The sequence below is a fragment of the Lycium ferocissimum genome, chromosome 3 (assembly GCF_029784015.1).
Source record: "Lycium ferocissimum isolate CSIRO_LF1 chromosome 3, AGI_CSIRO_Lferr_CH_V1, whole genome shotgun sequence".
Classification (NCBI taxonomy): domain Eukaryota; kingdom Viridiplantae; phylum Streptophyta; class Magnoliopsida; order Solanales; family Solanaceae; genus Lycium; species Lycium ferocissimum.
In genome coordinates this window covers 15,973,731-15,994,128 of record NC_081344.1, presented here as the reverse complement: position 1 = coordinate 15,994,128, position 20,398 = coordinate 15,973,731, and the positions used below count along the sequence as shown (strand labels likewise).

Genomic DNA, 20,398 nt, shown 5'->3' with positions numbered 1-20,398 from the left:
CGAACCAAACCAACCCGACATTATATGTATTCAATTTTTAAAATATTTTATACATAAAAATATTTATTTGTAATGTAATTTATAAATATTTCTTAAATTTTTTCGTAGTTTTTTTATCTATTATCATTATTCAAGCTTGAACTTAGAATTTTTTGAATGTGAATAAGTTTTATATCCTATGGATGTTAGTAACTCATATAAAGTCCAAACCAAAACCAACTCAACACTAATACTAACAAAAGAAATTCAATTTACCACTAGGAATGATAATAATGTTGGATATCTATTCTTTAGTTTTGCATAATTGGTTTAGAGAGTGAAGATACATAACTTAATTTTTTTTTTCTTGTCATGTAATTAATACTACTTATTAGCCGTACTCATTTTAGCATGACTTATTATTTTTAGTTTATGGTCATTTTCTTTATGGCTTATTAATTAGCAATATTTATTTTAACCGATTTTATTATTTTTTGTTGAATATTTTAATACAATGTCATTACTCTTCTCACATTTTGTGTTATTTTCTTATGAAACACCTTAATTACATAATTGTATCTTGCTAGGACTAAAGAAATATTTGAAATAAAAGTTATATGTTTTGTATCAAGACTATTTCGAAAAAAAACCCGAATAACTCGAGAAAACCGAATAACCCGAGAAAATTCGAGGTTGAAAAATCCGAATTTTATTACCAGTTTTGTATTTGATAAAATTAAAACTTGACGCAATTGGTTTGGCTAGTGTTTAAAAAAATCCTAACCAACCCGGTCTACGTACACCCCTAGTTCCCTAGTTAAAAGTGCTCGAACTAATGGACTACCCCAGCTTACAGAGAAGATATATGTATAATTATTCACACGAGGGATTATATGCATTGACGCTTGTTTTACAAGTACACTAGGATGGGCACGATAGCATGTTTGAGAGTAAAGTGCCTGTTTGGATGGCCTTATAACTTATGGCTCGTAAACATAAGTCTTAAGTTATGAATCCTAACTTATGATTTTCGGCTTTTTTTTATTTTTATTTTGGCTTAAAAACAAGTGTTTAAAACCATTTTTTATCTTACGCAAACACTATAAAATTGCCAAAAAGCACCGTAAATAAGCCAATCCAAACAGGCTCTAAGTAGATCTGAATCTTAATTAAGGAATGTCAAATGTATGGATCAAAATGCGCTGAATCCCACTGTATATCATGTATACCCCACTTTATATCCTGTTATCTTCAGTATATCATGTGTATCTGTGTATATAAAAATGTGTGTAATATACACTAAGATACACGATATATAACACGATAAACTCATGACGTTCGTAAGAATCTGCATGTGATAGCTAGTCTGAGATGAACATAAATACGTTATCTTTTGGAATGAATACATGTGTGAAATCAAGAGGAGAATTGCAAAATCTCCTAGTATCTCGTTTATTTTGCTCGACATAGTTATTCACTACCAAATTTTCTAGGCTTCAATTGCTAAACATATCATTTATTTGCGCCGATTTCGGAGTGGTCTTTAATTTTTGCCACTCAATCAGTTGTTTTTAAATTTTGTCCCTACTTCTTATTTAATGAAAACTTGTGGACCAAAGTACCCTTATCTATGACATAATTGCGCAAGGCATAAGTTTATAGAACTTTTCGTTTTTCCGACATAGCCTGTATTAAGTTGTTCTACATAAAGCCAAGGCAAAGCATCTAATTCGCTCGATATAAGTTTAGAGAAATTTTCTGTTGGAACTAAGTTATGCCTTGTAAGGCATAACTTGTGTTATATTATGATGTGAAAATATAAATTTATGTCGGCTGAATTAGATACTACACAACTTATGCTGGCTCACTTAAGTCCTACAGAACTTATGCTGGACAAGACAAAAGTTCTATAAACTTGTGCCTTGGGTAATTAGGTGATAGATAAGGGAATGCCCTTTTTTTCCCATTGTCAGAGGTATTTTCGTTCACTTCTTTGTTACTTAAACTGCCAAAGGACCAAAAACAAAGACTTGAGATTTGAGGGACAAAAATTTAAACACCACCCCAAGATAGGCCATTCGTGCGACCAAAAACATATTCATGGGCCAAAAACATGCCAATAGCTATTGGGTTGTTGTTATGGGTGTCAAACTCCCAAATAATGTCGTTACAGAGGATTGGGCCCAAGTTAAAATGACAATTAGCCATGACCCAATTGCAACACAACGTGTTGTTGCATGATTGTCCTTATTCGAGTCCGCAACTTAAATGACCCAAAAAGTGGGTTCGGATACCAAAATAACCCAGTAAAAAAAAAAGTAACGAAACTACCCTTTGCGCACTAAATTAGTGCGCAATAGGGATTTAATAAAAACACTACCAGCTTCATTTTTCCAAGTTACTCTTCTTCACCTCCTCCATGTTCACTCTTTCAACATACTTTAGCCCCCCCCAAAATCATGTCTCAAAGCTCTGAAACGTCAAACTTTGCTATAAAACTCGATGTTTGTGAATGTGGTCATTATCGTAAGCTAAGAACATCAAGGATCCAAGATAATCCGGGGTGTCGTTTTTGGCGTTGTAAAGTGCTCGAAGTAAGTGTTTTTACAATTTTTTAGGGTTTAAATTTTTTTCACATTATCTACATATTTTACTTTAAAAAAATTGATTTCTTGTAATGTTTATAGGATATGAGCGGTTGCAAACATTTTCGTTGGGAAGATAGCATTCCCGTGTATAAAACGGTGGCGGCGAGGTTTAAAAAGCTTCATGTTGATAGAGATACCGCAACCTCACGTATCACTAGAGATACCGTGAAGTTTGACTTACAGTTTAAGCTTATGGAAGCTCAAGAAAAAATTGACCTTTTGGAGGTGATGCTTAAAGAATCCAAAGAAAACAAAGCTTTTCTCGTCGTGGCTAACTCAGAGATACTCAACAAGAGAAAAATGCTTTGAAAGAAAAACTAAAATTTTGAAAGATTAATTGTGCTATCTTGTTGTTGTTTATTAGTTCAATGTATTTTGTTTATTAAGTTTAATATTTCTATGTATTTAGTTTTTTTATGTATTTTCTATTTAGTTTGTTATTTTTATGTACTTTGTTTTTACTAGTTGCACGTTTTCATTTATTATGTAATCCGCACCCTTTATGTACTAATTAATAATAGACTATAACAATCATAGCAAATTAGAAATATACTAAAAATATTCAAATTGATGACTTAATCATAAACTAAAAATACAAATTAACCGCATGAGTCCGAAACTTAAATGACCCAAAATCTAAGAGAGTAAGCCAAAATAACCCCTAATCATCATGAGAATAGAAGTCCTCAATATCGTCCTCAGAACAATATTTTCGATTTCTTAAGACATATCTTCTTTCTGTAGATGCTAATTCTCTACCCATTAATGATGCTTGTTCTTCGGCCAACTTTAGCATGTAAAATCTACAACGTCTTGCTAACATTCTGTTGTTTTCTTTTATAATCCTTTGTACGGCAAGTTCGCATGTTTCTGGACCTACTCGAGGCATGGTCATTGAGTACCTTGTTGGGATTTGAGCGTTCAGATTTTTCAAGTCACGAGCATGACGTTCTGATTCGGCATGCCGATATGTTCATTCTCGGCGTAACCCACAATAATATTCTCGTTGATCGGAATATTTCACGCTGCAAAAATTATCATTACACTCTATAAGAAGGCGGGATTTCAAATCGTCTAGTTTGAAATCATTGCTATCAAGAAAACTTGTTTCATCGGAATAACTGATATGATTTGAACTATCATCACCACTGCTATTCGAATCATTTGGAAGGAATAAAGACCAATCTAATTGTTATTATATATAGCAACATATACAAAATGTATTTTATGTACCATCACTTTAGTTATAATTAAAAAATGGAGTTTAAAATTAAAAACATATGATGGAATTAAGTCTTTGAGATGGAAAGAGCTGGACTTTTTTCTCACTGTCATGACAATAAAAGTTGTTCATCGATGTGAAAAAGAAAATTAGCAAGAATACGAGGGAAAATTAATTTTTTGATTCTAGATTTTTTTTCTTTTAAATTCTTTAGTATCTTATATGTACAGGTTGATATCCATTTCAATTAACTAACTATTCAGATCCAAATAGAAGAACCATTGTTGTATATATTAGATTTTAAAAAAGCAAAACTAATAAAATATTTTTATTAAATTAATTAAAAAATATATTATAATTTTTTATATTAACAATCATAGATAAAAAAAAAATTGTTACAAAGAAATCAAAATTAGAAAGATATATGCTATATCGTAAATCACCAAATTTTAATTCCGAAATGAAAATATAAAGTAATACATTTTATAAATATAAAGAAATAATAATCAGAGACTGCAAAGGAGAGTAAAATAAGTAAAGTATTAACAAAGAAGAAAAACGAGGATAAAAGTCACTCCCTCCCTTCACTTTTACTTGTCCACGTTAACATATCAAGAAAAAGAAATTTTTCTTCTTATTATTTTACCCTTCACATTAATTACTCATTTTCAAATCATTTTCTGAAGCTATTGAGACTATACACCAATAAATATGGATATTCTGATAAAATATATACTTCATTTATTAATTCTTAAAGAATGTGAAAAGTCAAAAGTGACAAGTTATGTGTAGGAGAATTAAAATTGAAGTGCATACGTGTATACATGAGAAGAGAATAAATACTCAGTACTATGACATATGTCCAAGTGGGATAAAAAGTTAGTTGGTTAAAGTGTATAATTTATATAACTTTTGGTACAAATTTGCATTGCTATTGGTCGTCCTCTGTTCACGTTTAAAGTATTGACAAAGAAGAAAAATAGAGATAAAAGTCACTCCCTCCATTTACTTGTACTTGTCCACGTTAACAAATCAAGAGAAAGAAATTTTTGTTCTTATTATTAATTTTACCCTTCACATTAATTACTCATTTTCAAATCATTTTCGAAGGCTATTGAGACTTACACCAATAAATATGAATATTATGGTAAAATATATACTCCCCCCGTCCCATATTACTTGTCACTTTCCCTTTTGCACGCCCCTTAAGAAATCATAAATAAAGATGTATTTTACTATCTTACCCCTATCTCTCTCCAATAAATACATTCTAATCAAAATTGACTATTTTCAAGAACATTTATTACTAAGGGTAAGATGGGAAAGATTTAATTAATTTTATCTTGTTTTAATAAATGAACAAGTAATTTGGACATATATTTTTAGTAATGTGACCAACTAATATGGGACGAAGAGGATAAGATGAGAAAGATTTAATTAATTTTATCTTGGTTTTGTAAATGAGTAAGTAATTTGGACATATATTTTAGTAATGTTGAGTACTTCATTTATGAACAATGTGGCCAACTAATATGAGACGGAGAGGATAAGATGGGAAAGATTTAATTAATTTTATCTTGATTTTGTAAATGAACAAGTAATTTGGACATATATTTTTAGTAATGTTGAGTACTTCATTTATGAACAAGTAAAAGTGTACGGAGGAAATAAATATGTGTCGGAGAATTAAAATTGAAGTGCATACGTGTATACATGAGGAGAGAATAAATATTCAGTACTATGACATATGTCCACGTGGGATAAAAAGTAGTTTAGTAATGTGGTCAAGTAATATGAGACGGAAGGAGTACTTCATTTATTAATTCTTAAAGAACTTAAAAAGTCAAAAGTCAACAAGTATAAGTACACGGAGGAAATAAATGTGTCGGAGAATTAAATTTGAAGTGCATAGGTCTATACATGAGAAGAGATAAATATTCAGTACTATGACATATGTCCACGTGGGATAAAAAAGTAGTTGGTTAAAATGTACGATTTATATAACTTGTGGTACAAATTTGTATTGCTGTGTTGGTCCTCTCTTCACACTTATATATATTACTAGTTATGTGAGGCGCCCGGGCTAAACTCAAGATATAAAAGTAGATATTTTAATTAAAGAAATATAATTTGTGTTAGTACAAGTGTACAACAACAACAACAACAACCATATACCTATTGTAGTCCCACAAGTGGGTAATTACGTTAGTAATAATTAAATTTCATATAAGTATATTTTCAATATATGAAAGCAAAATTTTCATTCCACTCCTTTAATATTTTAACTTCCATTTTGATGAAATTATTTACTTCAAATCAAATGTGGAGCCAAAATTTGACATTTATAAGTCATGTATCCTAATTTTTTGAAGTTATTTAGTTCTAAATAAATAATCTATACATAGTTAATGAACTTTTAAGACAAATACATAATTTAACTTGTGCAGCGAATGGAGCTGCTCCTCCGTTAATTAGGGATTAGGGGTTTGAACATGGATATGGAAAAAATCTTTGGAGGGAGCGCTTAAATAAATAATCTATACATAGTTAATGAACTTTTAAGACAAATACATAATTTAACTTGTGCAGCGGATGGAGCTACTCCTCCCTTAATTAGGGAGTTCGAACATGAATATGGAAAAAATCTTTGGAGGGAGAGCTTCCTCCGAATAGGCGCAATACAGTGCGAATTATCTGGATTAATTGGGCTCAAATGTGGATATCGAGCACCAAACAGAAAACCAAAGAACATGAAAAATGAGGCAGGAGGTTCGATAGCTTTTGAAAAGTAGACTTTAAGAACAAAAACAAAAAAATTGACTTAAATAAATAAGATTAGGACCTAAAAGTAATTAATTTAAAAGTTTTAAAAAAAATTGAAAATTCTTGTGAGGACTACAAAAGTTCCTAAGTTTGCTCTTATATATAGTAGTAATAAATTTTTACATGTAGACATTTCTTTTACTTTATATGTACATTGTGAAACTTGAGAATTTCAGAGAATTCTTTTGCTCACATGTAGGAATTTATTTTACTTTATATTTATACTTTAATGAGACTCATATGTGTTTAATTTTTTTTTATTAAAATGATTTTTAGATAGTTTTACAAATTATTAAATTATGTCATGTAGTGCTGAAAATGAAAATAGTGTTATCAGTCAAGATCAGACTATCTTTAAAATATGTTGTTTGGTTAACTATAATTAATCTTTTAAACACAAAATAAGTTTGAAGCAGGGCAGAGTTAGAGTGTCGGCTACAGATTTGGTTGAATTCGGTAGCCAAGGGTTTAAATTTTGTATTTGTCTTAAAAGTTCATTAAATACGTATAGCAACTTCAAAAATCTGGATTGAGAACTCATAAATTTCAAATTCTAGCTTCGCATATGATTTGAAGTAAATAATTTCATCAAAACGAAAGTTAAAACATCAAAGGAGTAAAATGAAAGTTTTGTTTTTATATATTGAAAATAAACTTATTTGAAATTTAATTATTACCAACATAAATTATATTTCTTTAATTAAAATATTTACTTTTATATCTTTCCCGGGCCTCATGGAACTAGTAATATATGTGTGTGTGTATATAAGTGCGTATGTGTGCGTGTGTATTATGTATATCATGTGCATCAATATTATATGCATGACATACACATGACATACACATGATGTACAAATGACATACATGTGATTCAATGTTCTTCTTCAACCTCGAAGTTCAATCTGAAATTCAATCCAAAATCTCACCAAATCGTCCCAAACTTGAGATATAAGCTCTTCAAGATGTTCCCAAACTTTTGGAACGACACTAATAAAAAATGATTTCTTTACACAAACCTGAATTTCAGCTTCAAAGCTTCAATAGTGGTTGTCTCTGGTTCCTCTCATTTTAATCACCAAAATAATAGTCAATCACAAGTTTCAACTTTATTTAATAGTTTTCAGCAACTATAAGCATAAAATCAGATTTCAGCCTCAAGTATTCACAATTCGAAAACAAAATCCTCGGTCTTAACTTTGAGTTTTCAGGAGGTCCTATCTTAATTCTTCAATGTCATTCCTTAATAGAATTTCTAAATCAGATGTTATGAAATTATGACAGAGAAGAAAAAGAAGATGTTAAAATTTCTAATTTTGTGGATTTTGTATAGATTAACTAAAGATTTTATTGCTTATTTTGAAAAAGTAGAATAATTGTATCAACTATTATAAATATGTGTTTTATTTTGGATAATATCTCTTTAAAGATCTGTTTTGAAGGTTTCGTAAAACAGACATAATTCTTAAACATTGATGGCATAAGTATTTATTTAGACATCTGATTATTTAAAGAGTTTAAGTTATATATATATATATATATATATATATATATATATATATATATATATATATATATATATATATATATGTTGTTAGTGTAAGAAAATTTGCACATATTTATTGTAACAAGATATAATGCTACAACACCATACCCAGTGTAATCCTACAATTGGGATCTGAGAAGGGTAGAGTGTAGCAGATCTTGCTCAAAGAAAGCCAGACAAAAGCAGTCCGGATAAAGAAATAACTAAAACGTAAAGGAACAATTGATAATAACAAAAACCAGTCTGGAAAAAAAAAAAGGAATGATAACACAACTGCAACAAATTCATACGATAATCGAAGAGCAAGAAACATTATATGATAAAACAAGGTATAATGCTTATTTCTAAAATTATAAATTTCACATTTTAAGGACATTTCTTGATAAATGACCCAAGAGTATAAAAAATGCTATATACTACCTCTGTTCACTTTTACTTGTCCAGTATTCTAAAAATAAATTTTCACTTTTACTTATCACTTTTAGCATATCAAAAAAAGACAATTTATTTTTTTCTATTTTACCTATAGTATTAAACACTCACTTCAAATCATTTTTCAAATTCAATAAAAATATACACTAATTAATATGGATACATTGGTAAATTATACACTTTATTTATTATTTCTTAGAGTAGATAAGTAAAAGTAAGCGGAGGGAGTAGTTAAACTCTTTATTAAAACCCAATCATAGTCCGATACCTTTATTTTTGTCTGATAAAAAGAAAAGTATGTGATCTTTTACAATCACTAGACCACATTGATTGTGTAACAAGTTCTTGATTATGATTGGCCCCTCAAATAGGTATAAATAGCATTCAATTTTGGAAACCATAGACATAGTACCTCTTTTCTTCCTCCTTAGTGATTCTCTAGTAAACTCTGACATATTTCCTCCTTTTTTTAAACGCCATTGAAAGTGACATCCATCTGTGCACCCCTTTTAGCACTTCTTTCACAGCCTAAAAAATCACTCCTCGCCCTTGCTCTTCTCTTGGTCTTTTAAAACTCTGTTTCGTGAGTGCTCCATTTTAACTTGTAAGTTGCAAGTATGTTTATGTTTACACCGTTTAGATATTTTTCTGAAAATTTTAGTTCTTGAGTAATGCCATTTCATTTTCTTTTTCTTCTCTGTTGTGATGTGGCAAATTCAGGGTTTTCTTCTTTTTGGTGCATACAAGGTTTGTACTCACATTTGCTGTAACACTTTTTGAAAAGAATTCTTCTTTCTTAATGGACATAGAGGATTCATATAGCGAGCCAAATTAGTGTGGGAGGTGCAGTTGTTGTTGGTAAGAGGGTTTGGAATTGACTACTCAAATCACTTTTTAGGACAATAAAATAAACGAAAAAGGCTTAAATATGCCCTTAAAGTATTTGAAATTGAGCTGATACACCCTTTGTTGTTAGTTTAACTCACTTATGCCTTTACACTTCAATAGTTGGTCCAACTATGCTTTTAATTTAGCTGGAGCCCCCAATTAAACTAATTAGTTGATTATAAGCGAAAAATGGCTGAATATGTGCTTATAGTATGGGCAATTGAGCATATATATCATTTGTTGATAGTTTAGCTCACTTATGCCCTTATACTTCAATAGTTGGTCCAAATATGCTCTTAATTTAGTTGGAGCCTCCAATTAACCTCATTAGCTGTTTAACAAACGAAGTATTCCCTTAAAGTATGGGAAATTTAGCATATATGCCTTCTGTTAATAATACTTACGAATGATAATCAATCATATCTGATTTTATAATAGTGTTGTTCCACTGTGAAAATTGAGTCTTGAGGATTGCTGTTATTTCGGAAAATTATTGAGTCAAAAGCAGTGGGAATTTGCGTGCTAAGGATGGATCCTCCTTCACAGTGGAGGGAAGCTGGCTAGTTAAGTTAAAAAAAAAAAAAAAAAAAAGAAGTTAAAATTTCGGTTATCAGAGCTTCAACTTTCCTAGCAAACAATATTTATCCTAGTTGTTTTATTGTTAAATTGAAGTTTCCAACTTTATGTCTGTTCTTGCCTTTTTGTTTTTCCTTCTAACGTTATGTCCTCTTATATATATTAAATGTTTTTTGTTTACCTGCAGGGTCGTAGTTTCTTTTGGATTTCTATAATGGACGGTGGGGAGCTCGAATTCTCTAACCAATAAATGTTGTCAAGTTCTAGTTTTGGTGAAATTCCAGAATGTAGTTCGGTGAAGAAGCTTTTCAATGAAATTCTCAAGGACATGCATGCTTGTATTCATACGCACACTTGCAATCCACCTGGTCCTGATAACTCACATACACACACTTGTTACCATGTTCATACCAAGGTTGTTCCTCCCCCTGCCCCATGTGAGAATGATAAGATCCTCAGTGACGACACTACTGCAGAGTCTAATAGAGGAAAGAGGAAACGCCCTTTGAGTAATAAGGAAGCAGTTCGTAAGTACCGTGAGAAAAATAAGGCTCGGATTGCATCATTAGAGGATGAGATAGTCAGATTGGGGGCTATAAATCAGCAACTGTTGAAGAGGCTGCAGGATCAAGCTGCCTTGGAAGCTGAGATTTCCAGGCTCAAGTGCTTGCTCGTGGACATCCGACGAAGAATTGAAGGTGAAATTGGATCATTTCCGTACCAGAAGCCAATGGAAAGTGGGAACTTTAATCAGAATCTTGTTAATCCTAACCTCCATGGAGCTTATGTGATGAACCCTTGCAGCCTACAACGTGATGATCAGGTTTGTAATTGCTTCCAACCGGGTTCAGAAGAGTTAAATGATCAAGGCCTTAATAGTTGTGGATTTGGACTTAAGGAGGTTCCTGGATGTGCATTGGGGTATGGTACTCCTACTGCCAGCGTTTCTCATGGGAATAAAAGAACAGGTGAAATTAACATTCATTTGCATTACTTATTTTGGCATATTATCTGAAAATTGGTCTACACCTGAACTTAACAAACCTTCCTCCTCTTACAACAACATACCCAGTGTAATCCCACAAGTGGGGCCTGAGGAGGGTAGAGTGTACACAGACCTTACCCCTACCTTGAGAGGTAGAGAGACACCTTCCTCCTCTTAGTTTACAAGAAATCTTTCATGAAAATAGGATCTCATCTTGTTAAATCATATCAGATGTAGATTAGCCTGATTCCTATATCCTTTGAATCGGGGCTCGTTAATCACAGGAAATGATAACTGATGAAAATCTCTTAGTAGGTCAGGTAAAACGCTTGACAAATGTCATGCAAAGAAACTTCCTAATCTGTTAAGACTAGAAATTTATATGGTTCATTCTTGTTCAGGAGCAAATTTGACCCTTGCCCTAAACTCAATGGCTCAAGGTTCTATATTTTCCTATGTATGAATGACAGTTGCTGATTATATTGTACTTGTATTGTTCCAGTAATTTAAGACATTAGGATCTGTCATTAACAACACAACTTAAATAAACATTTATATTTTATATTTTAATTTCATATTAATCTTGGAGACAATGGTTTAAATTTGAAGTTATATAATCCAAACATCATAGACTTAAAAGTTTGACTAGTTATGCAAATTCTATTCTTCTCTTAAGATACTTTTCCCCCTTGATACTGGCATTGCTAAAGAAATTTTTATGTAGTCCCCAAATTCCAAAGAGGTTTTTTCATTTCTATGTAAGAATATCTATTTATGTCTGAACGTTGTTATTGACATTTTTAATTCATAATTAGAATGAGTCATTCTGTATATTAGTTGGACCGGTAGCAAAAAGAAGCAAAGTATATGTTTGAGTAAGCTGACTGATAGAATGAGTATAGTACGACGTTTCAGCGAGATAATAGTCAAAATACCCCCAACGTTTGACCAAAATGCCAACTACATACCTAACCTTTGCGTTGGTCCTATTACCCCCTGGACAAATTTTTTCAGTATTAAAAATGCCTTTTTTTCGATGTGACAAGAGCGTGAGACATTTCAATCGTCAGCCGGTGCAATAGGCCTTTAAAAAAAAGATCGACGTGTTTTGGAGAGCCAAATGGACTGCCACGTGGATGCCACATAGATAAATTTAAATTCCCTCCATTTTTAGGCTATTTCATCTTCTTCTTCACCCAATTTAATACCCATCTCCATTCTTTTTGCCAAATAATACCCATTATAAATTTAGAGCTAGGATAGTGATTATTCTTATAATCACTGTTTTCCCAAATCAAATTCAAAAAAAAAAAATCTGAAGAAAAAAAAAACGAAAATCTGGAAAAAAAAAAGTTGAAAATCTAATCTTGTTAAAGAAAATCTGATTGAAAGTTGCTTGTTTGGAGTTGCTACTTGTTGCTTGGTTGGAGTTGTTTAAGCACTAATTCTTTGAGTTGATTTGAGGAGAAAATTAAACTCCATTGCTAGGAATTTAGAGAAAGCTACGAAGAACACCAAGTGAGTTTCTTTAAATTCTTGATTGTTTGATCAAATTAATGGATGAACTTTGTTCTACTTGGTGTTAAGAAGCTTCCTTTCACATTTGATTTTTTTCCCAAATCAAATTCAAAAAAAAAATCTGAAGAAAAAAAAAAACGAAAATCTGGAAAAAAAAAAAAGGTTGAAAATCTAATCTTGTTAAAGAAAATCTGATTGAAAGTTGCTTGTTTGGAGTTGCTACTTGTTGCTTGGTTGGAGTTGTTTAAGCACTAATTTTTGAGTTGATTTGGGAGAAAATTAAACTCCATTGCTAGGAATTTGAGAAAGCTATGAAGAACACCAAGTGGGTTTTTTAAATTCTTGATTGTTTGATCAAATTAATGGATGAACTTTGTTCTATTTGGTGTTAGGAAGCTTCCTTTCACATTTGTGTTTTTTTTGGATCAAATTTGAGGAAGTTGGTGTGATTTTTTTTTTTTTCAACTCCTAATGAAGATGATGATGATGATGTTGATGAAGATGAAGGAGAATGGGGTATGGGTTTTTGGATCCTCTTACTGAAAATGGAGTGTGAAAAATTGAGAGATTTTTTTTTTTTTTTTTTTTTTGAAGAGTAGATGGATGGAGGAAGGGGGGAAATTAATAAAAAATGAGGAGAAATTAAAGATGTGGCACGTGGGCCAGGCGCGTGTGGACAAGACGCTGTTAATAATTGGGGGTTGTTATATTGACTCGCCACATCAAGAAAAAAAGGGGCATTTTAATGCTGAAAAAATTTGTCCGGGGGTAATAGGACCAACGCAGCGTTAGGTGTGTAGTTGGCATTTTTTGGCCAAACGTTGGGGGTATTTTGACTATTATCTCACGTTTCAGCTGTGCTTTCGTATCTTCCAAGCCTTTTTTTTTTTTTTTTAACATTCATCTTCGATTTTATTTTTTATTTCCTTTTAGCGGGGGAATCAGCAGCAATGGCAAGTTGGTGAACTGGTGTAGGAGATGTCTTTGGTCTTGATAATAACTTTAGTACATTGTATAGGTTTCTTCTCCTTCTTTGGGGATTCTTCTCCAGTATCTCTTCGTTGCCGAGTTCAATTTATACTATTTCCCTGCTTCGAGTTGGCAGCCTAAGTTGTGTTTGGATTTTTCAGTTATTTGATTGTGGCATAACTACTAGACATGAAGACGAGACCAAGATTTGTGAAGATCGGGAAGCTTTGTTCCTCGGCCTAGTAGATGTTTTGTTCTTTTGATGAATCTTTCTCTTGCTCTTGAAGAATTATTCAATTGATAAAATTCACGTCTAGGTTATGTAACTTCAACATAGTCAAGGCAACAAGGTTTAGTTTGTTGATACATTCAAAGATTGAAGACAACTGGAATCTCTTGTTCTAAGTGGATTGGGAATTGGGATGATTCCTTAGTTTTTTCCTATCATTTTTTTATTGTTTAACTTTGTGAGTCAAGAGTCCTGAACGAGTGTCTTTTATATATTGTTTAACAGTGTTTAACTTTGTGGTATATACTTTCGTCCTTTAGTTAAAATACGTTATTGAACACTTTTTGCCGATGTGGCAAAAAAAGAATGATACATTTGTATATTTAAAATTAATTTAACTTAAAATTTTTTTTTCTCCTTCATCTTCTTCCTCCCTCCTACCACTTATCTTCACCCTTTCTCTTCATCTACTCTCTCGTCGCTAAAACCGTCACTTCTCTTTTTTTTCCTTAACCACAAGAACCACCAAATCTCCATCCTTCTAAGAAATGGTTTTTTAGCAATTACAAAAATATAAAATAAAAATAGTTCAAAATAATTTTATAAGAGATCTTCATTTTTTACACATTTAAAAAGCAAAAAAAAAACACATTAGAGATTTGTAAAAGCATGCCGTTTTTTTATTCAAAAGACCCAATTGGGTTAAGGATTCAAAATATTGAAAAAAACCCATTTTTATATTCAAGAAAATATAAATAGATGGAAAAATTGATTTCACCTTTTTAGAAATTATTTTAAACCATCAAAGTTTTTTGTTTCGTCACTTTAGAGTTAAAGGAAAATTAATCATAAAATATCATCATCTTATTTGATGACCCATTTGCATTAAGAGATTTTTTAATCATATTAAAACGTTGACATATTTAAAATCAATAAGTTTGTGAAATATTAAATTACTAAATTTAACGTCATCACTGATGTATACTTAACTAAAATTTTATAATGAAAACTAAATTGATACTTACTATCATATCATATTTTATTCTACATAGTAATTATGAATTATTCTAAACTATAAAACATGTTTGTGTAGTCTTGTTTTGTTTATTAATTACTTTTTTGTATAACGTGCTAATATTTTAATTTTAATTACTGAAATTACGTACATGAATATAAAATAATAAAGTGACTTAATCTTATTTTGTTCTCTGAACGTACTAATGCAAAATATTTGTGCTTAGAGAACTAAATTGCTCCGTAAAATGCAATTAAAAGCAAATCTTATTTGTCTTTTGCCTTATACTTCGTCTTTTGTTTCTCTTTCTCTTCTGACGAAAAGGAGAAGAGGTCTTTATATATTGAAATACTTTATCTTTCAAGTATATACTTCAAATTTAAATTTCGTATTTAATTCAAATACATTCTACTATACATATTTATATACATTTATACACACCCCGTACATGAAATAAAAATTTATACATGAATTATATACATTTATACACACATTGTACTTTTTTCCTTAAACGTGCATACATGAGTTATATATATCTATACACACATTATACATGAAACCAAAAACATTAGTTTCACGAATTATACAGAGATGTTACATACTTGATATATACAATAATTATACATATTTTTGTGGAAATAAGAACTGTACAAAGTAATTAAAATATCAACGTATATAATATTCAACATCATATCCACATGAGAAAATTGTGTGAGATGGACAGATATAATAAAGAGATATATATCATGTCCTATTTTAAAGAGATAATGATCTATATTACGTTCATATTTAAAATCAAAAAGTTGTGAAATTAAATTAAAATTTAACGATTACTCCTAACTATTTGGTTAACTAAAATTTAAAATCACGTGGAAGGTGGTTAAAATGGGTTGATAAAAACAAAATATGTTTATATTGAGTTTAAACTTAAAACATGTTTGTGTAGTCTTGTTTGAGTTAATTATATTTTTAAATGTCAATATTTTGGGTGTTATATATGGGTGTCAAATATAAATTATATCGTTAGATCTTAGGATTGTTCCTGAAGTTAAATGCAAAATATTTGTGCTTAGAGAACTAAATTGACGTGTTAAAAGCAAATCTTTTTTGTCTTTTGCCTTATACTTCGTCTTTTGTTTCTCTTTCTCTTCTGACGAAAAGGAGAAGAGGCAAACTTTATCCAAATTGAAATACTTTATCTTTCAAGTACACTTCAAATTTAAATTTCGTATTTAATTCAAATACATTCTACTATACATGAGTTATATACATTTATACACACACTGTACATGAAATAAAAATTTATACATGAATTATATACATTTATACACACATTGTACTTGGAACGAAAATGCATACATGAGTTATATATATCTATACACACATTATACATGAAACCAAAAACATTAGTTTCACGAATTATACACATGTTACATACTTGATATATACAATAATTATACATATTTTTGTGGAAATAAGAACTGTACAAAGTAATTAAAATATCAACGTATATAATATTCAACATCATATCCACATGAGAAAATTGTGTGAGATGGACAGATATAATAAAGAGATATATACGTGTCCTTGTTTAAAGGGATAATGATCTAATTAGATTCTATACGTATCCTAACACCTAAAAAATTGTGATTAGAATTAAAACCCTACGATTACTCCTAACTATTTGACTGGCTAGTAAAAGTTAAAATCACGTGGAAGGTGGTTAAAATGGGTTGATAAAAACAAAATATGTTTATATTGAGTTTAAATGTTAAATGGGCTGCTGATTGAGTTAATTATATTGAGTTTAAATGTCAATAGCCATTGGGTGTTATATATGGGTGTCAAACTCTCAAATTATATCGTTAGAGAGGATTGGGCCCAAGTTAAATGCCAATTAGCCATAGCCCAATTGTAACATTGACGTGTTGCTATATCTCGATAACTAGGCTTGATATGTTATTGTAGCAGGCCCCCATAATATTACGGTCCTCAGTGAAGATGTGATGGATCTTCGTTTGCTAGTGTGCTTCTAATTTATAAGTAGTAATTTATTTCTACCAGAATGGAGATCGAATTAATTGATTTTTACTAATTATATTTCATAGTTAATTTCCTCATTCACAGTAAAACTATCGTATCCAAAGGAGATTCTTAAATCTTGTACATATTGTAGATTATGTAATAATATTTAGTTAATAATTGTAGATTATGAAATATTTCAAGCTCTCACTAGTATTATTTATGAAATTTCCCCTTTACTTTTCTGCGTAAAACGTAATGCCAAATGATAACAATGACCTGGACATCTAATATTTTTCAATTCATTTGTTAGAGGGTCATAACACTTATGGAAGTTACTGTAGCATCGCCATTTTGATGTTTAACCTACTGCGTGGATTACGCTAGAAAAAGAACTTCGCTGTACAGATACAAGTTTAATTCAGGAACACGAGAGTTGTTGAGTAGATCTCACATCGACAGTGGATGGGAACTTAGTTCCTTTATATGGTCTTGCGACAGTTATCGTAATAAGTTTTTGTTGATTAAGTTAGGTCCTCGGTCCATTTAATTTCTTATCAAGAGTTTAAGGCTTGACTCAATCATCCATTTTAATTTATATGACGTAGATTGATTGCGCAACAAATTTAAGAAAGAAATAAAGATTTTTAAATTTGTGATTTTAAATATACCCAAATATTTGTGTAATAATAAAACTTTTAAAACTTGTGGTCTGTCATGGAAAAGCTAGCAAAGCAAATCTTGAATGACAATAAATCAAAAACAAAGGAAAAATATATTACAAAAGAGAATATTATAACGTTGTTTTTGTCAATTGACTTGCATTTATATGGTAGGAGATGAACAATCTACTAATATAAAAGAGAATAAATTCTTCCCCTAAATAGATCTCTCTAGTCCTAAAGGACTAAATATCCTGGGTAATATTATAAGGTGAGATGAAAAGAACTTCAATTTATAAAAGGCTAAAGTCTTATCTTCTAAGAAATAATTAAGTTTCCTTTAACTTTAGGAAAAATAAAAATCAATTGTCGCAATTTTTTTGCCCTTCAGAAAAGAAATCCAAATAAATGAAGAAAATCAAGGTAAAAACTAACATAAGCATGTCATAACATTTATATAGTTATAAAAACTTTTCCTTAAAGGTAACATAAGAAATTCAAATTAAGTTATTTTCAAATTTCGAAAAATGATTTTTTTTTAACAAACTAATAATAAGGAAATAATGAACTAATAACAAGGAAATAATGCCATACTTTTTGTAACAGGAAGTGTACTTAAAATAAAGTGTAGTAATGAGCCAATTGGTCACACTGGCCAAGTGGTCAAATAAAATTCAATGCGCGCATTACACTACAACTTGAATTAGGTTATCACCAGTACACAACTCATCATATCGTTATGATGTTTCTCTTTTTTTAGTGGTTGTCGTCTATATAAAGAAGCCCTTATTAGCCGCGGGAACATGAAATATTGTATTACGATGTCATATGAAGATTTTTTTTTTTTTTTTTTTTTTGAAACTCAGAACATGAAATATTGTATGACGATGTCATATGAAGATTTCAAACCAACTACTAGAAGGTGCCATATGAAGATTTTACTAGACTTACTTATCAACTTTTGACTGTCCTTTCTGTTGTTTGCTTTTACACCGTCTTGTTTCGTTTGACATGTCTGATATTGGCTTGTTCGAACTGAGGACCAAGTACTTTTCCATGTGATTCCTGAGATTACCATACAAAAAGTAAAGAACAAGAAAGGTTGGGCCTAATTGCAAGAAAACAAAACTGTCTAATAAGGGGAAAGGAAAAGAGATTATTAACGGCATAAATTCAACTTGATTGCTTCATGTTCCTAAATGGGAATTAATTAGTTCGATTAATGAGTTAGTCAAAGTTGGTCATAGGCCAGATGTTCGGAAACATTTTGTTTTTCCTTGTTTCGAAACAAAATAGAAGAACCTTATAATAATGACTAAGGTTCACTTAATTAAATAATGACTACTCATTTGTTCTTTGCCGTAGAGCTTGGTACTCTATAGTATTCAGAATTTGCTTTTGAGTGTTTATTTCCTTATACTTTGTTTTAATCTTTGCGAACAGTTTTCTTTTAAATAAAATAAAGCTATGTGAAATGTCTTTGTTTTGTTGGGCTTTAAAGACACTAAGTGGTGAGCCTTAAAGATGAAGAGTGAGTTGGAAAATCGAGAGAAATGAAATTTAAAAAAGTAACTTTTTCAAGTGAACTTTCTCCCACATTGGCGGTGAAAAGTAACATTTGTATGTTTATATGTAGAAGCATAAAGGATTGAGAATAGGGACACCCTCACACAGCCGTCATCGCTCGGATTCGAATTTAGTCAAATGGTCTAATTGATAATCTTTTTGGACCAAATTCATTGTCTATTTATATTATTTAATTTTCTTTTTTCCAATATTAATTCGCGCGAAATTTAATTCCTTAATTTAATATTCGCGGACTAATTCCCAATGGTCGTTTACGAATTTGAACGTTCGCGATCTAAACAAAAAGTCTTCTTCTTCCGGAACAAGTACCTTTGGCACCTGTTAGTTGGCTATAAAAAAATTCAGAGGCTTCGCCTCATTACACACTAAAATCACGAAACAATTACTCTCTGAAAATCAATCTTCTTCATCCCCTCTTCTGTTCATTGTTTTCAAAGACAAAAAATAAGTGTCGTGTGATTTACTGTCGTTTATTGAGTTCGATGAATTATGCAATTTTGATTGCAGTATTGCAGAATAAATTTTCGTTCTATCCTGGGAGGAATTAATTCAAACCTTGGGCAATTGTGAGGAATTAAATTTCTCAAAACAACATAATTTTCTGTAAGCTCGAAACTAAATTTTTAATTTTAATATTTATGGTTTACATTATATAGTTTGATTACAGGGATAACAATCTCTGCAGTAATTCTTGTGGAATATTCAAAGGCAAGTGGCAGGAATCCAGAATTTCAGAGGTATGCTAAATGCGTTAGTAAACCATGCATGGAGAAGTATGATGAATGCATTTAATATAAATACAATTATCACAGTGTACAGTGGTTCAACCAAACATTAAATAAGACGAGATGGAAAGATCAAAATTCTAAGACAAATCAAAGATCAATACGCGAGTCTTTGGGGTTTTAATACAGAAAAGGTCCATATATGCCTGCGGACTATGCGAAATTGCACGCATTTACCCGTCGTTTAAAGGTCAGTCCGCCCATGCCGCTAACATTACGTTTTGCGTCACCCATGCCCTTGAGTTAACGAAACCTGACAAAAATATTGGAGGGCAAATTTGTGCAGTTCCGCATAGTATAAGGGCATATTTGATCCACTGAAATTCCTAAATATTATAGCACAAAAGCAACAATATGACACAAAATATCATTGCATTCCAAAACATAAAAAACATTTGCAATTACAATTCATGCATCCACCATTACATTACATCTAAATTATACAACTAAAAGATCAAATGCAATTACAGACATCTTTTAAAGATTATTTTCACAAACTAGAGCACCATTTTACC

The 20,398-nt window shown here is 30.9% G+C and overlaps 1 pseudogene; it reads left to right on the top strand.

Moving 5' to 3' along the window:
* Positions 1-10,325: 10,325 nt before the first annotated feature.
* LOC132050981 (basic leucine zipper 23-like) lies at positions 10,326-14,063 on the top strand (annotated as a pseudogene).
* Positions 14,064-20,398: the final 6,335 nt, after the last annotated feature.